Source organism: Panthera onca, chromosome F1 (genome assembly GCF_046562875.1).
Source record: "Panthera onca isolate mPanOnc1 chromosome F1, mPanOnc1 haplotype 2, whole genome shotgun sequence".
Lineage (NCBI taxonomy): Eukaryota > Metazoa > Chordata > Mammalia > Carnivora > Felidae > Panthera > Panthera onca.
Window position 1 is genome coordinate 1237485 of NC_138355.1, and position 25226 is coordinate 1262710.

General features: G+C 37.7%; 1 long non-coding RNA gene and 1 pseudogene across 1 annotated transcript in view; both read left to right on the top strand.

Moving 5' to 3' along the window:
* The window catches only part of LOC144614857 (uncharacterized), a 715444-nt gene that overhangs the window by 292164 nt on the left and 398054 nt on the right, over positions 1–25226 (top strand). The window lies entirely within an intron of this gene.
* On the top strand, positions 216–24925 carry LOC145713373 (vomeronasal type-1 receptor 5-like; annotated as a pseudogene).

Genomic DNA, 25226 nt, shown 5'->3' on the forward strand with positions numbered 1-25226 from the left:
CAAACTTATCACCCACTGGCTCTGCCGCCGTGGGCTCTAGATCCTGGACCAGCAACTGGTGGACCACTGTCCTGTGCAGTAGTCTGGACTGTGACCTCTCCAGGCAATCTCGAGGCACTGCTTCTGGAGAGGTCCCATTGGTCACTTTCTCCATCTGTCCAGGGAGGCCCTCGGGGTGTTTGGACACATGGCCACCTCAACAGGGTAGACGGAACATGGGTCTGCCAACAACTCCCCGATCTCATCTGTAGTCTTCTGTAAAGGCATTGAATAGCAGCTGGCCCAGAGGTATCTCAGCCCTGCCTGAACATCCTCAGGGTCCTTCTGCCTTCTCCCCCTGCTGATCCCAGATTGGAAACTAACCTGTCTACAGCCCTGCACTCAGGACGCAGTGACATACACCTTCAGGTCTCAGGATGAACCTTGGGGACAAGAGGGAAGACCCAGAATACCCTGTCCCTCTCAGCCAGCCTTGACCTGGGTTGTGAGCATGATGGCCCACCAGGCATCTGACCCCTCTTCAGACTGCACCTGTCCAGGTGGGTCCTCCACACATGACCCTTCCTTCCACACATAGACACATACACATGGGGAGAGGATGTGGGGCTGCACAGGTCAGTAACAGAGGTATCGGGGTTCACTGGTTAGATCTGGGACTCCCTATGTTACCTTTGGGTCTTTCCAAGCTAGAATCCAGAGGCTCCAGTGTCAGACATGACACACTGTCTCCAGGATCGGGAAACAGTGTCACTATTGGCTCTCCTGAGCCAATAGCCTCGTGACATGGGCACACAGCAAGAGAGCATATTGCTTATGTGCAGGTTTCCAAACAAATAAGCCCAGCAAGACGCTGTCTCCAGAATGTGGGTGCCTGGTTACTGGGTTCTGAATTCTGTTGTGCTCTGTTGTCGAGGAAGTGAGGTCACTGCCTGGGGTCCCCTAGCCGGGCTTCCTCCTCATACAAGAGCCACTCACTCATGCTGCAGAAGGGCTCCGCTCCACCCCATACTCTGTCCATACAGGGACACCAACCCACCTCACCCAAAACCCCCAGGAGGTGTGGGTGCAGCCAGTGCCACAGCTTTGAGGACACAGAGCTGGGTTGAGGCCATGCTCCTGATCCTTATCAGGAGTGTGACCCTGCACAAATCCGGGGCCTCTTGGGCCTCCCAGTCTCCCCATCTGCAGATGTCCCATTGGTCATTCTGGCATCTGGCTCTAGGGACACCATCAGTGGAGCTGCCTGTAGAAATGCCCCACACCTGCTATCACATGAGGCTCACGCACACACTTAGCCATGGAAAGGTGAGAAATGGGTGGTCATGGCATACAACACACTCAAAAGGGCCTGGGTCTGCCTTGGGGTCCAGGCACAGCCACCCCTTCCTGCCTGGTTCCCAGGCCCGGTGGGAAAGTGGAAATGAACTCATTCAGATCCTGTCCCCACCTGACACACACTTACATGGCCTTCCATGATATTTGGGCTCAGGTCCCAGGGTATCCTCTGGGCTGATGATGCTATGGGGCAGTCCCCATAGTGTCTCCCAGTGTTCCTGAAATCTGGTTACACATCCCTCTCATGCCCTCCCCTCCCGGGTGGGTGGCCCATGTGACTTTGTTCTAAAGGATAGAAGAGAATTAGTGGATGTCAGTTCCAAGCTGCTTTATGCAAGTCTGTGTTTTTTCCTGGTTTCCTCTCTCCTGTGTCCATGCTCTGTCTCTGCCTCAGTCTGTCTCTGTGTCTCCACATGAACAGAGCTTGTGGAATTCGTGTTCTAGGTGAGAATCCTCAGAATCCTCCCTGGTGCACTGTCTCCAACCCTTGTTCTGGTGTTCACATCACTCATGAGGCATCCTCCCACATCCAGGAGTGCCTCTGGAACCAGTTCCTAAGCAGTACCTGAGACTCCAGCAAGGAGGCTCCTGACCTTGGTCCCCACAGTGACATGCACTGCTCTGCTGCAATCTGCAAACCAAGGTCCTCATTCCTCCAAGTCCCAGGTTGTCCTCTGCTCATGACCTAGAGGGAGTAGAAAGCATTTTCCTAGGATGGGATATATGCACTATATTCTCTAGATCTATCCTGTTATTGCAAATGGAATCATTTCCTGAATTTTAAACCGTATAATGCTAAGAGAAATAACCCAGAAGACCCAAAATCCATTTTATTTCACTCATATGCACAATATAAGAAATTAAGAAAATCGATAAAAGGAGGAAAAGAGAAACAGTCCGACAAACACTCTTAACTCTTGGAAACACTGTTGGGCACCAGAGAGAAGAGGTGGGTGGCAGATTGGGTGAAATGGGTGATGGGGATTAAGACTATACATATCTTGAACACTTTTGGAATATGAAATATTTTGTAATTAATGTTGAAAAGGTAAAAATAAAATATATATTTCCTTCACTTCTAAGTGCATAGAGAAAAAAATGTCTAGAAACAGCAAATAATGGATGATAGAAGCTTAATATTAGAGAGCAGAGATTTACAAACACAGTGACTGAAATTGTATATTTATATTTATTTTCAAATGAGAATACCTTCCTATAATCTCCCTAAGATTATTTCTTTTTCAGTGTAACTTAACTTAAAAATCATTCACCATCATGTGTCTTGAACCTGTGAGGCTGTGAGAAGCCCAACTGAAATTTTTAAAATTGTGTTCAATGAAAATTTCCTTTTAGATAGTAACAAAATACCATTTAAACAAACAAACAAACAAACAAACAAAAGACAACAAAATAATGAAAAATGACAAACATATGGGAAGATATACAATCCTCATGAATGTGAAGAATTAATATTGATAAAATATATATACTACCAGAGTAACCTAGAGATGTAATGGACTCCCTATCAAAATGTTAATAGCGTTTTTTCACAAAAGTAGAATAAAGAATCCTAATGTTTGAATGGAACCACAAATAAATCCACATAGAAAGCAATTTTGAAACAAAACAAAACAAAACAAAGCTGGTGGCATCACAATCTCAGCTTTCAAGATGCACTGCAATGATAAAAAACACAAAACATCATGGTATTGGCACAAACATAGTTACATAGATGAATGAAACTGAATAGAGACCCACATTTATATGGACGATATATTTACACCATTAGAAAATTGAACAGGCATATGCAAAAGAAAGAATCTGGATCATTTCTTAATGATATATAAAATACCATCAAACTGTACTAAAGACTTAAATGTGAGATCTGAGTTTTATTTAGGAAGGTGGCGGCGTAGGAGGACGCTGAGCTCACCGCGTCTTGTGGATCACTTAGATTCCACCCACACCTGCCTAAATAACCCAAAAAATTGCCAGAAGACTAGCAGAACGGATTCTCTGGAGCCAAGCGTAGACGAGAGGTCCACGGAAGACGGTAGGAAGGGCAGAGAGGCGGTGCGTGCTACACGGACTGGAGGGAGGGAGTCAGGGCGGAGGGGCAGCCCCCCTGCAAAGCAGAGGCCCTGAGTCTGGTTTGCAAAAGCGGAGGGGCCAGACGGAGTGTGTCCGGACAGCAAGTGGGACTTAACACCTGGAAGGTTATAAGTTAGCAGCTCTGCTCAGAGAGCGCAGAGCGCGAGGGCTGGAGGACAACGGGAGGGAGAGTTGTTGAGCCCCGAATGACAGAGCCGCTTGGCGGGGAACAAAGGCACTTGCCAGGGCCATCTCCCTCACCCACCCCTCAGCCAAAATCCCAAAGGGAAACAGTTTCTGCCAGGGAACTGGCTTGCACCGCGCAAACAACGAACACTGTGCTGCTACGGATCCATCCCTCTGACAGGTCTGACTCCCTCCCAGTGCCACAGGGCCCCTCCTGAAGCGGATCACCGAAGGATAAGCTAGGTGAGCCTGCCCTTCCCGCCCCCTTGCACCTTACCTATCCACCACAGCTAATACGCCAGATCCCCAGCACCACAAGCCTGGCAATGTGCAAGTAGCCCAGAAGGGCCACGCAACCCCACAGTGAAAGCCACACCTAGAAGAGGGGAAGAGAAAGTACACATCAGTCTGACTGTGGCCCCAGAGGTGGGCTGGGGGCAGACATCAGGTCTGACTGTGGCACCGCCCACTAATGCAAGTTATTCAAGACAACACAGGGGAAGTGCCCCCCAGTTTCACACCATTCCAGGGACTATCCAAAATGACAAAACGAAAGAATTCCCCTCAAAAAAACCTCCAGGAAATAACGACAGCTAACGAACTGATCAAAAACGATTTAAACTATATACCAGAAAGTGAATTTAGAATAATACTCATGAAATTAATCGCTGGGCTTGAAAACAGTATAAAGGACAGCAGAAAATCTATTGCTACAGAGATCAAGGGACTAAGGAACAGCCAGGATGAGCTAAAAAATGCTATTAACAAGCTGCAAAATGAAATGGAGACGATCACAGCTCAGATTGAAAGGGCAGAGGAGAGAATAGGCGAACTAGAAGATAAAGTTATGGAAAAAGAAGAAGCTGAAAAAAAGAGAGATAAAAAAAATCCAGGAGTATGAGGTGAAAATTAGAGAACTAAGTGATGCACTAAAGAGATATAATCTACGCATAATTGGTATTCCAGAGGAGGAAGAGAGAGGGAAAGGTGCTGAAGGTGTACTTGAAGAAATATAGCTGAGAACTTCCCTGATCTGGGGAAGGAAAAAGGCATTGAAATCTAAGAGGCACAGAAAACTCCCTTCAGACATAACTTGAATCAATCTTCTGCACGACATATCATAGTGAAACTGGCAAAATACAAGGATAAAGAGAAAATTCTGAAAGCAGCTAGGGATAAACGTGCTCTAACATAAAGGGAGACCTATAAGACTCATGACCGATCTCTCTACTGAAACTTGGCAGGCCAGAAAAGAATGGCAGGAAATCTTCAATGTGATGAACAGAAAAAAATATGTAGCCAAGAATCCTTTATCCAGCAAGTCTGTCATTTAGAATAGAAGGAGAGATAAAGGTCTTCCCAAACAAACAAAAACTGAAGGAATTTGTCACCACTAAACCAGCCCTACAAGAGATCCTAAGGGGGATCCTGTGAGACAAAGTACCAGAGACATTGCTACAAGCAGGAAACCTACAGATATCACAATGACTCTAAACCCATATCTTTCTATAATAACACTGAACGTAAATGGACTAAATGCACCAACCAAAAGACATAGGGTGTCAGAATGGATAAAAAAACAAGACCCATCTATTTGCTGTCTACAAGAGACTCATTTTAGACCTGAGGACACCTTCAGATTGAAAGTGAGGGATGGAAAAATATTTATCATGCTACTGGAAGTCAAAAGAAACCTGGAGTAGCCATACTGATATCAAACAAACTAGATTTTCAATTAAAGGCTGTAACAAGAGATGAAGAAGGGCATTATATAATAATTGCAGGGTCTATCTATCAAGAAGAACTAACAATTATAAATGTCTATGCGCTGAATACGGGAGCCCCAAATATATAAAACAATTACTCACAAACGTAAGCAACCTTATTAATGAGAATGTGGTAATTGCAGGGGACTTTAACACCCCACTCACAGCAATGGATAGATCATCTAGACACACGGTCAATAAAGAAACAAGGGCCCTGAATGATACATTGGATCCGATGGACTTGACAGATATATTTAGAACTCTGCATCCCAAAGCAACAGAAGATACTTTCTTCTCGAGTGCACATGGAACATTCTCCAAGATAGATCACATACTGGGTCAGAAAACAGCCCTTCATAAGTATACAAGAATTGAATCATACCATGCATACTTTCAGACCACAATGCTATGAAGCTTGAAATCAATCACAGGAAAAAGTCTGGAAAACCTCCAAAAGCATGGAGGTTAAAGAACACCCTACTAAAAAATGAATGGGTCAACCAGGCAATTACAGAAGAAATTAAAAAAGATGTGAAAATAAATGAAAATGAAGATACAACAATCCAAACGCTTTGGGATGCAGCGAAGGAAATCTTGAGAGGAAAATACATTACGATCCAGGCCTACCTCAAGTAACAAGAAAAATCCCAAATACAAAATCTAACAGCACACCTAAAGGAAACAGAAGCAGAACAGCAAAGACACCCCAAGCCCAGCAGAAGAAGAGAAATAAGAAAGATCAGAGCAGAAATAAACAATATAGAATCTAAAAATACTGTAAAGCAGATCAACGAAACCAAGAGTTGGTATTTGGAAAAAATAAACAAAATTGATAAACCTCTAGCCAGGCTTCTCAAAAAGAAAAGGGAGATGACCCAAATAGATAAAATCATGAATGAAAATGGAATTATTACAACCAATCCCTCAGAGATACAAGCAATTGTCAGGAATACTATGAAAAATTATATGCCAACAAACTGGAAAACCTGGAAGAAATGGACAAATTCCTAAACACCCACACACTTCCAAAACTCAAACAGGAGGAAATAGAAAGCTTGAACAGACCCATAACCAGCGAAGAAATGGAATCAGTCATCAAAAATCTCCCAATAAATAAGAGTCCAGGACCAGATGACTTCCCTGGGGAATTCTACCAGACATTTAAAGCAGAGATAACACCTATCCTTTTCAAGCTATTCCACAAAATAGAAAGGGAAGGAAAACTTCCAGACTCATTCTATGAAGCCAGCATTACTTTGATTCCTAAACTAGACAGATACCCAGAAAAAAACAGACAACTACAGGCCAATATCCCTGATGAATATGGATGCAAAAATTCTCAATAAGATACTAGCAAATAGAATTCAACAGCATATAAAAAGAATTAGTCACCATGATCAAGTGGGATTCATTCCTGGGCTGCAGGGCTGGTTCCACATTCACAAACCAATCAATGTGATACATCTCATTAATAAAAGAAAGATACGAACCATATGGTCCTGTCAATCGATGCAGAAAAAGCATTTGACAAAACTCAGCATCCTTTCTTAATAAAAACCCTCGAGAAAGTTGGCATAGAAGGAACATACTTAAACTTCATAAAAGCCATTTATGAAAAGCCCACAGCTAACATCATCCTCAATGGGGAAAAACTGAGAGCTTTCCCCCTGAGATCAGGAACACGACAGGGGTGTCCACTCTCACCGCTGTTGTTTAACATAGTGTTGGAAGTACTAACATCAGAAATTAGACAACAAAAGGAAATCAAAGGCGTCAAAATTGGCAAAGATGAAGTCAAGCTTTCACCCTTTGCAGATGACATGATATTATACATGGAAAATCCGATAGACTCCACAAAAGTCTACTAGAACTGATACATGAATTCAGCAAAGTCGCAGGATATAAAATCAATGTACAGAAATCAGTTGCATTCTTATACACTAATAATGAAGCAACAGAAAGACAAATAAAGAAACTGATCCCATTCACAATTGCACCAAGAAGCATAAAATACCTAGGGATAAATCTAACCGAAGATGTAAAAGATCTGTATGCTGAAAACTATAGAAAGCTTATGAAGGAAATTGAAGAAGACACAAAGAAATGGAAAAAGATTCCGTGCTCATGGGTTGGAAGAATAAATATTGTTAAAATGTCAATACTACCCAAAACTATCTACACATTCAGTGCAATCCCAATCAAAATTGCACCAGCATTCTTCTCGAAACTAGAACAAGCAATCCTAAAATTCATATGGAACCACAAAAGGCCCCGAATAGCCAAAGTAATTTTGAAGAAGAAGACCAAAGCAGGAGGCATCACAATCCCAGACTTTAGCCTCTACTACAAAGCTGTCATCATAAAGACAGCATGGTATTGGCACAAAAACAGACACATAGACCAATGCAATAGAATAGAAACCCCAGAACTAGACCCACAAAATTATGGCCAACTAATCCTTAAAGCAGGAAAGAACATCCAATGGACAAAAGACAGTCTCTTTAACAAATGGTGCTGGGAGAACTGGACAGCAACGTGCAGAAGGTTGAAACTAGACCACTTTCTCACACCACTCACAATAATACTCTCAAAATGGATAAAGGACCTGAATGTGACACAGGAAACCATCAAAACCCTAGAGGAGAAAGCAGGAAAAGACCTCTCTGACTTCAGCCGTAGCAATCTCTTACTTGACACATCCCCAAAGGTAAGGGAATTAAAAGCAAAAAATGAACTATTGGGACCTCATGAAGATAAAGAGCTTCTGAACAGCAAATGAAACTATCAACAACACTAAAAGGCAACCAACAGAATGGGAAAAGATATTTGCAAATGACATATCAGACAAAGGGCTAGTATCCAAAATCTATAAAGAGCTCATCAAACTCCACACCCGAAAAACAAATAATCCAGTGATGAAATGGGCAGAAAACATGAAAAGAGGCTCAACATCGCTCCTCCTCAAGGAAATACAAATCAAAACCACACTCAGATATCACCTCACGCCAGTCAGAGTGGCCAAAATGAACAAATCAGGAGACTATAGATGCTGGTGAGGATGTGGAGAAACGGGAACCCTCTTGCACTGTTGGTGGGAATGCAAATTGGTGCAGCCACTCTGGAAAACAGTGTGGAGGTTCCTCAAAAAATGAAAAATAGACCTACCCTATGAGCCAGCAATAGCACTGCTAGGAATTTACCCAAGGGATACAGGAGTACTGATGCATAGAAGCACTTGTACCTCAACGTTTATAGCAGCACTTTCAACAACAGCCAAATTGTGGAAGGAGCCTAATTGTCCATCAAATGATGAATGGATAAAGAAATTGTGGTTTATATACACAATGGAGTACTACATGGCAATGAGAAAGAATCAGATATGGCCCTTTGTAGCAACGTGGATGGAATTGGAGAGTGCGATGCTAAGTGAAATAAGCCATACAGAGAAAGATATATACAATATGTTTTCACTCTTATGTGGATCTTGAGAAACTTAACAGAAACTGACGGGGGAGGGGAAGGAAAAAAAAGAAAAAAAAAGAGGTTAGAGTGGGAGACAGAGCCAAAACATAAGAGACTCTTAAAACCTGAGAACAAACTGAGGGTTGATGGGGGGTGGGAGGGAGGGAGGGTAGGTGATGGGCATTGAAGAGAACATCTTTTGGGATGAGCACTGTGTGTTGTATGGAAACTAATTTGACAAAAATTTCATATAACAAAAAATAAATAAATAAATGTGAGACCTGAACACCACATGTTTATTTTTTTTTTAGTTTTTATTTAAATTCCAGTTAGTTTACATATAGTGAAATATAGTTTCATATATACCATATGGTAATTCAACATTTCCATACATCACAGGGTGATCATTACAAGTTCACTCCTTAATCCCCATCACCTATTTACTCCATTTCCCCCTGACTTCCCTCTTGGTAACCATCAGTTTGTTATCAATACTTAAAAGTCGGTGTGGATTCGCCTCTTTCTCTTTTTCGTCATTTTTCTCATTGGTTTTCTTTCTTGAATTCCACATATGAGTAAAATCACATGATGTTTGACTTTTTTTATCACTGGTTTATTTCTCTTAGCCTCATACCCTCTAGCTCAATCATATGACTTTGCTAATAGCAAGAATCCTTTGTTGTTGTTTTTGGTTTTGTTTTTGTTTGTTTTCTTTTTATGGCATAGTAATATTCCATTATATATGATACCTATATATACATTTCTTTGTCCATTCATTGGTCAATGGACACTTAAGCTGTTTGCAAATTTGACTATTGTAGGTAATGCAGCTATAAACATCTGGGTGCACATATTCCTCTGAAATACTATTTTTGTGTTCTTTGGGTAAATACCTAGTAATGCAATCGCTGACTCATGGAGTACTTATATTTTTAACTTGTTGAAGAAACTGCATACTGTTTTCCAGAGTGGCTGCACCAGTTTGCATTCCCACCAACAGTGTAAGAGGGTTACTCCCTCTCTAAATCCACGCAGACATGTGCTATTTACTGTGTTGTTGATTTTATTCATTCTGACAGGGGAGAGGTTCATTGTAGTTTGAATTTGCATTTCCCTGATGATCATATTGAGCGTCTTTTAAAAGGTCTGTTGGCCATCTGTATGTCTTCTTTGAAAAAAAAAGTCTTTAAATATCTTCTGCCCATTTTTAATTATATTAATCAGTTTTGGGGTATTGAGTTTTATAAGTTCTTTATATATTTTGGATATTAAAACTTACTAGATATGTCATTTGAAATTATCTTCTCCCATTCTGTAAATTGCCTTTTAGTTTTGTTGATTGTTTCTTTCACTGTGCAGAAGCTTTTCCTTTGATGAAGTCCCAAAAAATTATTTGTGCTTCTGATTCCCTTGCTTCAAGACACATATCAACAAAGAAGTTGCTACAGCTCAACTCAAAGAAGTTATTGCCTGTGTTCTCTTCTAGGATTTTTATGGTTTCAAGTCTCACATTTACATGTTTAATCAATTTTGATTTTAATCTTGTGTATGGTGTAAGAAAGTGGTGCAGGTTCATTCTTTCTCATGTCGCTAACCACGTTTCCCAGCACTATTTGTTGAAGAGACTGTCTTCTGCATAGGATATTCTTTCCTTTTTTGGTCAAAGATTATTTGACTTAGGTGTGGGCCCATTCCTGTGTTTTCTATTCTGTTCTACTGGTCTGTGTGTCTATTTTTATGCAAGTAGAATATTGTTTTGATTACTCCAGCCTATTTTTTTTTTTTAATTTACTTTTTCATTCAAGTTAGTTAACATACGGTGGAGTATTGACATCAGGAGTAGAATCCAGTGACTCATCACTTGCATATAACACCCAGAGATCAACCTATCAAGTGTCCTTCTTAATGCCTACAACTATTTAGCCCTTCCCACCTCTCAATTTCCCTCTATCAACCTCCTGTCGGTTCTCTGTATTTAATAGTCCTTTATGGTTTGCCTTGATCTCTGTTTTTATATTATTTTTCCCTCCCTTCCCCATTTCATCTGTTGTGCTTCTTAAATTCCATATATGAGTGAAATCATATGATACCTGTTTGTCTCTGGTGACTTATTTTGCTTAGATTAATACACTCTATTTCCATACACGTTCTTCAAATATCAAGATCTCAATCCTTTTCCTTGCCAAGGAGTATTCCATTGTATCTATAAGCCACATCTTCTTTATCTGTTCCTCAGTTGATGGACATTTAGGCTCTTTCCCTAATTTGTCTGCTTCTAATACTGCTGATATAAATGATGGGGGTGCATGTGGCCTTCAAATCAGCATGTTTGTATCCTTTGTATAAATACCTAGTAGTGCAATTGCTGCCTCATAGCATAGTTCTATTTTTGGTTTCTTCAAAAACCTCTGTACTCTTTTCCAGAGTGGCTGCACCAAGAAGATCTAACAATTATAAATATTTATGATCCCAGCATCGCATCGCCCAAAAAGATAAATCAACTAATCACAACCACAGAGAAATTTACTGAAAACAATGCTGTAATAGGATGTGATTTTAATACCCCACTTACAACATTGGGTCACTCCACCTTTGTAATATAACTTGAAGTCTGGTTTTGTGATACCTCCAGCTTTGCTTTTCTTTTTCAAGGTTGCTTTGGCTATTCAGTGTCTTTGGTGTTTCCATATTCATTTTAGGATTGTTTAATCTATCTGTGTCAAAAATGCTGTTGGTATTTTGAGAGGGATTGCATTAAATGTGTACACTGTTTTGGGTAGCATAGCCTTTTTAACAATATATGCTCTTTAATCCATGAACATGGCTTATTTTTCCCATCTCTCTGTGTCATCTTCCATTACTTTTATCAGTGGCGTATAGTTTTCAGAGTACAGGTCTTTTACCTCTGTCCTTTTGAAATTTTGGTTCAGTTTTGGGGCGCCTGGGTGGCGCAGTCGGTTAAGCGTCCGACTTCAGCCAGGTCACGATCTCGCGGTCTGTGAGTTCGAGCCCCGCGTCAGGCTCTGGGCTGATGGCTCGGAGCCTGGAGCCTGTTTCCGATTCTGTGTCTCCCTCTCTCTCTGCCCCTCCCCCGTTCATGCTCTGTCTCTCTCTGTCCCAAAAAAAAAATAAATAAATAACGTTGAAAAAAAAAAATTTAAAAAAAAAAAAAAAAAAGAAATTTTGGTTCAGTTTTAAATGTCTGGTGCAATTGCAAATGGAATTGATCGCTTATTTTCCCTTCCTGCTGCTTCATTACATTGTGTAGAAATGTGATGGATTTCTGTACATTAGTTTTGTGTTCTGCAAGGCTACTGAATTTGTGTATCAGTTCTAGCAGTGTTTTCGTAGACTCATTTAGGTTTAGTACAGATATTATCCTGTTATCTGCAAAAGGAGAACCTAGTATTCTTCCATGCAATTTGGATGGTTTTTTTTTTAACTTTTATTTAATTTTAATTTTTATTTTTGTCTGACTGCTATGTGTATGACTTCCCGTACTATGTTAAATAGCAGTGGTGAGAACGCACATCCCTATCTTCTTCCTGAACATAGAGGAAAAGCTCTCAGTTTTTCCTCATTGAGGATAATTATAGCTGTGGAGTTTTTATAGATGGCTTTTATTATGTCGAGGTATGATCCCTCTACACATGCTTTAATGAGGGTTTTTTTTTTTTAAATAAATGGATGCTTGTCAATTAATTTTTGTGTGTCTATTGAATTGATTAGATTGTGCTTATCCTTTTTCGTGTTCCTATGATGTAACATGTTGATTGATTTTTTAATACTGAACCACCCTTGCAGCCCAGGAATAAATCTGTTGATCACGGTGAATATTTTTTTAATGTATTGTTTGGATTACTACTATTTCGTTGAGGATTTTTCATCTCTGCTCATCAGGGATATTGGTCTATAGTTCTCTTTCTTAGTGGAGTATTGATCTGATTTTGGTATCTGTGTAATGCTAGACTCATAGAGTGAATTTACAAGTGTTCCTTCCTTTTCTATATTTAGGAAAATTTGAGAAGAATATGTGTTAATTGTGGTCTAAATGTTGATAGAATGTTCCTGTGAAGGCATCTGGCCCTAGATTTCTGTTTTTAGGAGATTTTTCATTACTTACTCACTCTCTTTGCTGGGCATCAGTCTGTTAAAGTTTTCTATTACTTCTTTCTGTTTTCGTAGTTTATATGTTTCTAGGAATTTATCAATTTCTCCAGTTGTCCCGTTTGTTGGCATATATTTTATCTTTATATTATCATATAATTGGTGGCGGTTTTGTGGTGTTGGCTGCTATTAATCCTCTCTCATTTGTGTTTTTTTTTTTTAATTTGGGTTATTTCTATTTTCTTTGTCATATTATGACTAGAGTTTATCAGGATTATTTTTTCAACAAAACTAGCTCCAGATTTCATCCATCTGCTCTCTTTTTTTTTATTGTTTGTTTTTTTACTTCTTATATTAAGTATTTCTGCTCTCCTCTATATTACTTCCTTCCTTTGGCTGGATTCATTTGTTGTTTGCCTTCTAGCTCCTTTAAGTGTAAAGTTGGGTTGTTTATTTGACCTTTTTCTAGCTTCTTGAGGTAGATATGTGTTGCTATATACTTCTCTCTTATGCTCATTCTTCTTGCATACCAAAGGTTTGTACCATTGTATTTTCCTTTTCATTTGCTTCCATTCATTTCTAAAATTCCTCCTTTGATTTCCTGGTTTACTCGCTATTGTTTAGTAGCATGTTGCTTAACCTCCATGGATTTGTGGACTTGAGAATTATTTTCTAGTGATTGACTTCTAGTTTCATAGTGTTGCGGTCAGAAAATATGCATAGTAGGATTTCAATCTTTTGTATTTGTTCAGGCATGTTTTGTTACCTAGTATGTAATGTATTCTGAAGAATGTTCCCTGTATGCCCTTTATAAGAATGCGTATCATTCGGTTTTAGGATGAAATGTTCTGAATATATCTATTAACCGGCGTACCATTCAAATCCATTGTTTCCTTTTTGATATTCTGTTTAGATGATCTTTCCATTGAAGAAAGTGGGGTTTTAAACCCCCTAAGCTTATTGTAGTAAAATGGATTAGTTTCTTTATGTTTGTTATTAATAATTTGATAAATTTGTGTGGTACCATGTTGGTTGCATAAACATTTACAATTCCTTTGTCTTCTTCTTGCATTGATACTTTTATTATTTTCTACTGCCATTCTTTTTTTAATTCTTTTTAATTTTATTTTTTATTTTTTAAAATTTATATCCAAATTGGTTAGCATATAGTGAAACAATGATTTCAGGAGTAGATCCCTTAATGCCCCTTACCCATTTAGCCCATCCCCTTCCTACAACCCCCCCAGTAACCCTCATTCTTCATCTCTTGTTACAGTCTTTGTTTTAATGTCTAGTTTGTCTATGTAAGCTTTGATACTCTAGGTTTCTTTTGACATCCATTTACATGATTCACATTTCTCCACCCCTGACTTTCAATATGCAGGTGAATTTAGGAATAAAATACACCTTTCTTTTTTTTTTTTTTTTTTAACATTTTAGATTTTTATTAATGATTATTTCCCTTGAAAATAATATAACTATTTATTACTCATATAAATTTACTGATAGCAAGAATTTAAGAACTAGACTGTATTCATGATATGCCTAGCAAGTTCCACATTATCAAGAAGAATTTGAGGACTACTAAAGGTAATGAAATTTCCCAATATCTTAAAACTAGGTAGTGGCAAGACAATTAAAAAAAATGTTTCTACCACACTCAGGCCAGTGTTTAGAACCTATTCATGGTAATATTGAGTCATACAAATTATAATTATCTTTGTAAAATACACCTTTCTAGGTCACTTGTAAGCGGATCTTGTTTCCTTATCCATTCTTAGACTCTTTACCTTTTGACTGGAGCATTAAATCCACTTTCATTCAAACTAATTATTGATAGATATGTTTAGATAGTGTCATTTCATCACTTGTTTTGTTATTGTTGCTAGAGTTTTTCTCTGATACTTTCTTGTCATTGTCACTCCTGTCTCTTTTGTTAACTCAAATACTCCTATTATGCCTTGCAGTGGTCACAAACTCATTCAGTTTTCATTTCCTGTGTGCTGTGTGTGTTGGCTGTGTACATGCCAACTCTTTTTTAATTTCTTGGTTTTTGATAATAGCCATTCTAATAGGTATGAGGTAATAACTCCTCATTTTCATTTGCATTTATTTGATGATTCGTGGGGGTTACCTTGTTGTCATTTACCTCTTTTGCCATCTGCAGGTCTTCTTTTTATAGATATCTATTCAGATTATCTGCCCATATCTTATTTTAGTTTTTCTAAGATTATTTCATTTTTAGAGAGACAGCATGCAAGCAGGGGAGAGGGGCAGAGGAAGAAAGATAGATAATCCCAAGCATGCTCCACACTTACCCTGGAGCCTGATGCAGTTCTTGTTCCCACAACACTGGATCATGACCTGAGCCAAAATCTAAAGTTGGATACTCAAACGACTCAGCCACCCAGGTGCCTCAATCTGCCCATATTTTAATGAAAATTTTTTCTTTGTTATTGAGGTATATACTTTAAAGGGTAAACCTCAACCAAATAAATAATTTGTAACTATTTTCTCACATTCAGTAAGTTGCCTTTTCACATTGTTTTTTGATATATAGATCAGTTTCAATCATAATATCAGTTATCTATACTATTTTAATAATAATAACTTCCTGTAAATATATAACTAAAAGAAAAGAATAGAGGCTTGAATTTCTCTAAGGCACATCCAGTCCACTAAAGATGAAAGGCTTATAGAACAATTTCCACAGCTCCCCCCCAAATTTCCATACTTTATCCACTTCTTGTGACTTAAGGTATTTTGACTCAAGTTCAACCAAATATGACTAGGCAATGTGCTATTGAGAAGAACAACCTGAGCACTATGTTGAAGAGGGATTCACTCATGCAGAAAGTGTACTGCTAATGATCATGAATATCAGTGACACTCAGAACCACCTGAGGGAAGCTGAACTTACTATGGTGAAAATATGTACCTAATCAAGCCTGATGGAGAAAATTTCTCATTCATTAGATTGGATAAACTTATTTCAATGCAGTCAGTACATTGGGATGATATAACTCAGGTCAAATGACTGTTTCTAATATACAATAAATAATTGTATCATTCAAATATCCTCCACAAATTTAAACCCATTTTTGCCATGCAGCTACCACATCATTTCTTTCTTTCCCTTTACAGCAAAATTCCTGATGCTGCGCTCCTTGTCTCCGTTTTTGCTCTATTCATTCTCTTTTAAAGGCAGTCCCTAGCTTCTAAATTCAAGATCAGATCCCAGGTTTAGCTTTCTTCCCCATCTGAACCACACACCTGATGCTTCTTCTCTGGATACTTCTCATCACATGCTGTCTGGGACCCCACTCTCAGCTGTCTTCATTTCCTGGAAGACGCTTCAAATTTAACAAGTCCAGAATTTACAATCTGAATTCCTTCCCTCCCAATTTCTCCCATTGTCATCTCCATCTCTGCTAATTACAAATTCACCTTCTAATTTCCAAGATCAAAACCTTTTAACTTTTTGGCTCCTCTCTTTTGCTTACAGCTTATCCTTAGTTAGCATAATTGTCCAATCTACAAAAGAAGACCATAATTAAAACACATTGACCAACTTCCTAGCAGCATCCAGGACCCTGCGACCACCATTTCCATTTAATTTCTCATTAGCATCATTTTCCCCCATGTTTTAAGTGATATTGGTTTATGTCTTGTTTATTTCATTTTGTTTTATATACAAGTTAGTTAATATACACTGTGGTCTTGGCTTCAGGAGTAGAACCCAGGGATTCATCTCTTACATATGACACCCAGTGCTAATCCTGAAAAATGCCCTCCTTAATTCCCATTACCCATGTAACTCATCCTGTACCCCCTTCCAGTTAACCCTCAGTTTGTTGTCTGGATTTAAGAGTCTCTTATGGTTTGCATTCCTCTCTGCCTTTATCTTGTTTTTCTATTCCTGCCCTTATGTTCACCTATTAAGTCTCTCAAATTCCACATATGAGTGAAATCATATGATATCTCTGTTTCTCTAACTGACTTATTTGGCTTGTTGCAAATGGAAAGATTTCATTCTTTTCATCACGGAGTATGTACCCATTGTATCTATGTACCACATCTTTTTATCCATTCATAAGTTGATGGTCATTTGGGGTCTTTTCATAATTTGGTTATTGTTGCTAATGCTGCCATAAACATTGGGATACATGTGCTCCTTCAAATCAGCACTTTTGTATTCTTTGGATAACTTCTTACTAGTGCAATTGTCATTGTCTCAGGGTACTTCTATTTTTAATTTTTTTTTTTTAAGAACCACACTGTTTTCCAGAATGGCTTCAGTGGTTTGCATTCCCACCAACAGTGCAAGAGGTTCCCCTTTCTCCACATCCTTGCCCACATCTGTAATTGCCTGAGTTGTTAATTTTAGCCATTCTGACAGGTGTGACATGGTATCTCATCATGGTTTTGAATAGTATTTTCCTGATGATGAGTGTTGTTGAGCATCTTTTCATGTGTCTGTGAACCATCTGATGTCTTCTTTGGAAAAGTGTCTACATATGACTTCCGCCCATTTCTTCACTGGAATATTTGGTTTTTTTATGTGTTGAGTTTGGTAAGTTCTTTTTGGATGTTGGGTACTAACCCTTTATCTGATAAGTCATTTGCAAATATCTTCTTCCATTCCATCGGTTACATTTTAGTTTTGCTGATTTTTTTGTTGGTTGTGCATAAGCTTTTAACTTGATGAGGTCCCAATAGTTCACTTTTGCTTTAATTTCCCTGGCTTCTGGAGACATGTCAATTAAGAAGTTGTTGTGTCCAAGGTCAAAAAAGTTGCTGCCTGCTTTCTCCTGTAGGGTTTTGAAGGTTTCCAGTCTCACATTTAGGTCTTTGATCCATTTTGAATTTATGTGTATAGTGTAAGAAATTAGTGCAGCTTCATTGTTCTGCATGTTGCTGTCCAATTCACACAGCACCATTTGATAAAGAGAGTGTCTTTTTTTCCATTGCATACTCTTTCCAGCTTGTCCATGATTAGTTGGCCATATATTTGTGTGTCCATTTCTTGATTCTCTATTCTATTACATTGATCTATGTGTCTGTTTTTGTGACCATATCATACTGTCCTTATTATTACACCTTTGTTCTATAGGTTAAAGGTCAGGATTGCAAATGCCTACAGCCTTGGTTTTCTTTTTAAATATTATTTGCAAATTCAGGGTCTTTTTAGCTGCACACAAGTTTTAGAATTGTTGCTCTAGCTCTGTGAAGAATGCTGCTGTCATTTGGATAGGGATTTCACTGAATTTGCAGATTTCTTTGGGTAGTATCTACAGTTTAACAATATTTGTTCTTCCAATCCATAGGCATTGAATGTTTTCCCATTTTTTTGTGTGTCTTCCTCAATTTATTTCATAAGCTTTCTATACTGTTCAGCATACAGATCTTTTAGCTATTTGCTTAGGTTTATTCTTAGGTGTTTTATGGGTTTTGGTGTCATTGTGAATGGTATTGATTCCTTGATATTACTTTCTGCTGCTTCATTATTGGTGTATAGAAATGCAACTGATTTCTATACATTGATTTTATATCCTGCGACGTTGCTGAATTCATGTATCAGCTCTAGCAGTTTCTTGGCGGAGTTTTTTTTTTTTTTACTTTTCCATGTAGAGTATCATGTTATCTGTGAAGAGTGGAAGTTTGACTTCACTAACATCTTTTACTGAATTTCCAGATTCAACCCCATTCTGCACTTTGATCTTTCAACCAAGCAGCCACAGTGACACTGTCACAATGTCAGGTTGCATATGTCATTCCTTTGGTCAAAACCCTCCACTGGCTTCTAATCTCAAAGTAAATTTTTCATCCTGTTTTTCCACCTCTAAGTTACTAAGGATCCCTGATCTTTTCTTCAGCTGATGCTTATTTTATGAGCCTTCTGTACTACACTACACTTGAGGATGTGAAATTACTTCTCCATTCCAGGTGCAATTTCCACTGCAGTTGTTTGCACCTTTTCCTTCTGCCTGCAATTTTTTTTTTTTTCTTTCAGGTTCCAACAGAACTCATGCCCTTACTTCTTGAGGTTGTTCCCTCCAAAGTCTCTTTCCCCCTAAGAACTTCCTTAGTCCTGTCTTCTCAACTGTTTTTTCCTTCCCTCAACTCATTCTCTCTTTTCTAGGTACATTGTCCTCTTTTAGTTAGCTCTCTAAGAATGACATAGATTTTTATATGTTTACATAATTTCTTACTCAGTGTTCACTGTAACATAAGCACCATTAAATTAGTGAATGGTGTCTGTTTTATTCCAAAGCTGTTTTCTCAGCTTATACAACTGTACTTTGAGGTCTGGATGAGAAGGCAGATTCTTAATTCTCATCTGAAAATAGAGATTAATGGGGAACATGTGTGCAGACTACTAGAAAGTACTTGAACCTGTAGGGTGCATTAAGGGAATGTGACACGCTATTCTATTAATCAGAAGTAAGAGTTACTGTTTTAAATTTTGTTGACAAGAATTGAGACAATATAATCTACCAGGGCAAGGTGACATAGGAAAACAAGTTCACCCATGGGAAAGTTTGGAACCCAGATGCTCTTCCTTCTTTGTTGTTCTCCAGAAATAAGCTCAGTTTTTCCCTTTGGTGGCTCCTATGTCTAACCATCCAAACACCAGGTCTTCTTTAGCTTCTATATATGACACGATAATTATGGAGATGAGCAACTGAAATCCCTTCCTTAAAACTATCTTGAACCATCGTCTTCTTATATACATGAATGCACTGTAACGACAGTCAAGTAAGTCTGTATTTCTCAGTTTTATTAAAATGAATGTTCAAAACTCAAGACGGGAGGTGAGATAAGGAAAATTCTTTCAAAAAGATGTTAAGGGAATCCAATTCACATATTCAACCTCTTAGTGAGTTATAACACATACAGTAGAGGTTTCAGAGTAGAAAGACCACTTTTTTAAATCTTATGAGACAATAAATTTATAGATTTTTGAAAACACCTTTATAAATTTGTGATTGTTTTGAATTGCAAATACACTTGTCTTTTTCTTATTTTACTTGTTTTTCCCAAGGTCACTTCTATATGTTTTTAATAAGACATCTTTTATCTCTTTCAAAAAAAATTCTTTATTTATTTTTGAGAGAGAGGCAAAGAGAGAGTGAGCCGGGGGTGGGCAGGGAGAGGGAGAAACAGCATCCAAAGCAGGCTCCAGGTTTTGAACTGTCAGCACAGAGCCCGATGGGGGTCTCAAACCCAGGAATTGTGACATCATGACCTGAACCAAACACGGTCGCCCAACCGATTTAGCCACCCAGGCACCCCAGAATTTTATCTTTAAAACAGAATTTGTTTGAACTAATTTAGAATACTTTAATCATGTGCCTTTACTCTTTTAACCTTGTAGTTATATAAGGTTCTGGAAAATGAAGATCCTCTCTCTCTCTCTCTCTCTCTCTCTCTCTCTCTCTCTATATATATATATATATATATATATATATATATATATATATATATATAATACGTAGGGATTTTACCTACCAAGGTATGGAAAAACATGAGATGTGGTGGTCAGAAAAAAACACCGCTAGTCAGGAGTCTTGTAGTTCACTTATTATTTAATATGACTGTAATCAAAGCTTTCCTGTAGTTTTTTGTCTCTTACTTTTTCAGTGAACACTTTCCCTTCTTTTATTTTCCATAGGGGAACTGAGAAATTAATGTCTGGAAATTATAAATACCCTTCTCAGGAAACAAAGTGTTTATGGCTTCACCCTACACTAAATAAATTGCCACACAATCATAGATGAATTTTATTTATTCAATTTGATATGGGTATCTGATTTCTTCTTTGGCATTTGTACACTCAACAAAGTTCTTCTTATGACTAACCTTGGTGAGGAAAATGATTTCCTTTCCTGGCATTCTTAGCTCTGTTTTCCATGTTACCAAATAATGTCATTGTTTCCATTCACAGAAACCCTCAAAATTACGTAATTCTGTCAGTGTCCAGTCACATGTCTCAAATGATATTCATAGAATATTGTAAATATAATGAAAATGAAACTCTTTGTTAGTGTAATCATAAGTAGAACACAGTATGTTATTTTGTCATGTGGATCATATATTTAAATAAATATACAACAGACTGAACGCAAATATCTGTAAAAATAATTGTAATCCTTATATAACATAATTCTAACAATCCCATATTATTGTCAATATAAGGGAACAGATTTTATCAAACTTTCCTTTATTCAAAAGAACATATTCATCTTATGAAAAATAGCACATGCTTTTTTGTAAAAATCTTCTTCATTTTATTACATCTCTAGTTCAATGAACTGATTTAAGTGCCAACTTTATGGTTAGTGTCTTGTTTCATCCATTCAGTGCCATTTTTTCCTAGAAATATTCACAATTATGCATATATTTGGGGACTTGTAATATTGAGAATTTCCTGAAATGAAAGCCAGTAGAATGAAGATAAATTTGACTTTTATTATCTGTCTTCTACGAATGTTCAGGAACATCACTTCTTCAACAGCAAATTTATCACTGTTCATAGTGAGTGCTCCTATATGCATTTAGATGTTAAAGTTGTTAACGTATCTAATAGGACCCCATTTTTCTTCACACTCTGGTCTATCTCTAGGTGACCTCTATGAATTTTTTCTCTATTTCATTTTTTCCCATATTATCACTATATTATTTCAAATTCCACAATTTGTTCATGTTGGAGTTTCCAAATTCATCAAAGAAAAATGCAAGACACAGAGTTAAGAATTTAGATAAATTTTAAAAATTGAGGTGAACAAGTATGTTCATTCCTGGGAACTATTAGTTACTCAGTTCCCAAGGTATATATAAATATCCAAATATACACTAAACATTATAATTTAGCTTCCCACCCAATGAGTGGGAACCACGTTACTTTCCAGTCCAAGCTGTCCTCAAGAGTCTCATAGCAAAAATAATGCATATGATGGTCAAGAAGATAAACTCTTTTTCAGGATTTAATCATCATTTACAGAATAAGGGGCATGAATTACAGTATATGAGCTGAATATCCCTTGGAACTTAAATATAATGGATTTAAATTCTTATGAATGTTATTTTATCTAATCATTTTGTTGTTGAAGGACTTCTGATGTATGTGGTATATCCACATATCAGTTATGTACTCATCATATATTGAGCTAATCAATAATTGTACTTATATTGATGGTTAGATTATGCCCAAACATTCTCTGGCTACATGTCCAAGGACACTGTTCCTTGGAAAATGAAGATCCTTATTCCTTTAAGTCAACATCCTATCGTGCTTCCCCTGAGTCCACCAGGACAATAAAAAAAATGTACTGAGGTTTCAGATGTATGTTGGTGGGAATTATCAGTTTTCTTGTTCTATCACATACAACATATGTGTCCATCTATTAGATTAGGCTTGGTAAAAAATAGTATCAATCATAATCAACTATACATTTTAAAATAAATTTACACCATACTAGGTTATCTTAGATTTTTTAGACCAATGTTCTATCTCAAGCTTGGGATTCTGAGCATTTGCCAAGAGGAAGAAATGTCAACATTTCTGCATCTGATTACATATTTATATTTATTGTCCATCTAGTTATAAGTGATTTTGAATATATAATTGAACACTATTGCATAACAAAAAAACAAAACTGGAGTGAATGTGGCTTTTTGTTCTATTTTATTTGCAGCATTCAACTGATCACTGGACTAGAATAAATACAGAAATGATTGTGCACGTATCAAGGAAAAATAAAGTGAAAAGTAATGGAGAGTTATTTGGTGAATTTTAACAGGATGTCTTGATACTGCAGATATCTTGATAACATCCTGAGTGGAAATTTCTTCATTTTTGAGGACCTAAATATTTTTCAACTTATGGGAGGATATCCATGTGGTACATGAGGACTTCAGTATATGATCCCCCATGATAATGTTTTAAATATGAAATTTATTGTTAAATTGGTTTCCGTACAACACCCAGTGCTCATCCCAGCAGGTGCCCTCCTCAATGCCCATCCCACACTTTTCCCTCCCTCCTCCCCCATCAACCCTCAGTTTATTTTCCATGATAATTTTGATGCAACCTCACTGATGTCATAAAGTAAATAAATGCAATGTTTCTTTTTTGGTATTGAGAGCTAGAATTTCGCAATTCACTTCTGAGGTTAGAAAAGTTTACATGAGGGATTTCTGTGATAAAAACTGAGCTAGGAGGGATCCAGGGCTATTTTGAGGTCATACAGTTAGAGGAGTTGTAGAAAAAAAGTCATCAATGATATTTATGTGCAAGTCTCAGATACTTGAACATTAGATATTTTGTCAATAAAAAATAAGGTGTTAGAGGTAATCAAGTATGCTTATCTCACTAACTAATATAGGGGATTATTCTGTATTCTGTATTCTTGAGGCCATAGTCACTATGGTTCATAAGTGAGGAAATGATGAATAAGAGAAAATGTCAGGGTTATTTGATGTGAATCCAACTGGAATATTTTTCAATTTTTCTTTTGAAAGTTCTTTCACCACTCATAAAATTTTATTCATTGAACCTTAAAAACGAAATGAGTAACTTAATATACTGATCACTTTTTTATTTTTTTTAATTTTTAAATATTTTTATTTATTTATGAGAGAGAGAGATTGTGAGTGGAAGAGGGAGAGATAAAGAGGGAGACACAGGATCTGAAGCAGGCTCCAGGCTCTCAGCTTTCAGCACAGGGCCCAAAGCGGGGCTCAAATTCAGGAACTGCAAGATCATGACCTGAGCTGAAGTCAAATGCCCAACCAGCTGACCCACTCAGGCACCCCTACTTATCACTATTTTAAATGTTAATTATTAAATGAGGAAATGGGTAATAGAAAATAATACTATTTAACGTGTGAGGCTAAAATACTTGGGCAACCTATAGAGACATGTTCGTGGGGTTCTTAGGGGTTAGATATATACACTATATTGTATATAATATATACTACATCTATGTTATATTTTGGTAAATCTACAAAATATACATATAATTTAGTGCAGAAAATAAGCATGAGACTTAATTTTCAAAGATTTACACAAGATAGATTGAGTAAAGAATATTTGAGAGAAATAAAAATAATTATTTTAATACTGAAGAAATATGTTGATGATATGAAGTTTTTTTTTTTTGAAGTTACACAAAACATGTTTTACTCTATGCCATGAAGAAGATCACTTTCCATTTATCTTAATTTTTTTTCAAGCTGGAATTGGACTCTTAGCCACACTTTTCTCCTTTTTTTTTTCTGCATCTTTATGTTTTTCCTGGATTGAGGCCTAAGCCTACTGACCTTGTCAGCTGTCACTTGTCCTTCATCCACATGGTGAAGTTCTTCATTGCAGTGTTTTTGGTGTTTCCAGAACCTTTGAGTCAGTGAGTTATAAGGCACTTTTTTTTTCTTTTTTCGTGAGCAAAGTGATGATGAGCCTTTCCATCTGCACCGCAGACCTTCTGAGCACAATCCAGGACATCACCATCAGCCCCAGCACCTCCTGTTTGGCTACATTTAAACTGAAATCTTCAGTTTACATCTTATATTGCTTATCCTAGTTCTGCTTTCTGAGTTTATCTTTCAATATCAACCTGATATTCCACTTTGTACATTCATCCAATGTGACTAAGACCAGTTTAGTCAATGTTAGAAAATATTGTTCACATTCCCCCCATGAACTCCATTATCAGTAGCATGGTTTCCATTCTGACGATATTCAGGGACATCTTCTTTGGAAGGAAGGATTTATGCTTGTATCAAGTGTGTATATGGTAAATTTCTTGTCCAGACCTCAGAGGCAGTGCCAGCACCTTCACAGCACCAGCCTCTCCCCAAGAGTCTCCACAGACAAAAGGGCCACACAGACGGTCCTGCTGCTGGTGAGTTTCTTTGTAATAATGTATTGGGTGGACTCCATCATCTCCTCCTCCATAACCCTGTTATGGACATAAAACCCAGTCTTTCTGGGTGTCCAGAGGCTCGTGGTCAATGTCTATGCAACTGTCAGTTCTTTGGTGTTCATTGATTCTGACACAAGGTTAATGAATATTCTGCAACATATATGTAGCGAAAGTATCATCAATTTTTAAAAACTTAAGAATGAAAACATTTATCTAAAAATAGATTATTCTCAAATCAGTCGAATTACCCAAATATCTAGGGATTTACTCTGATTTGATTAAAATGTTATGTCTGAAAACTTTTGAAACCAATGGTCCAAGCACTCTTGCTCCTTCACCCAATGTGCAGCAT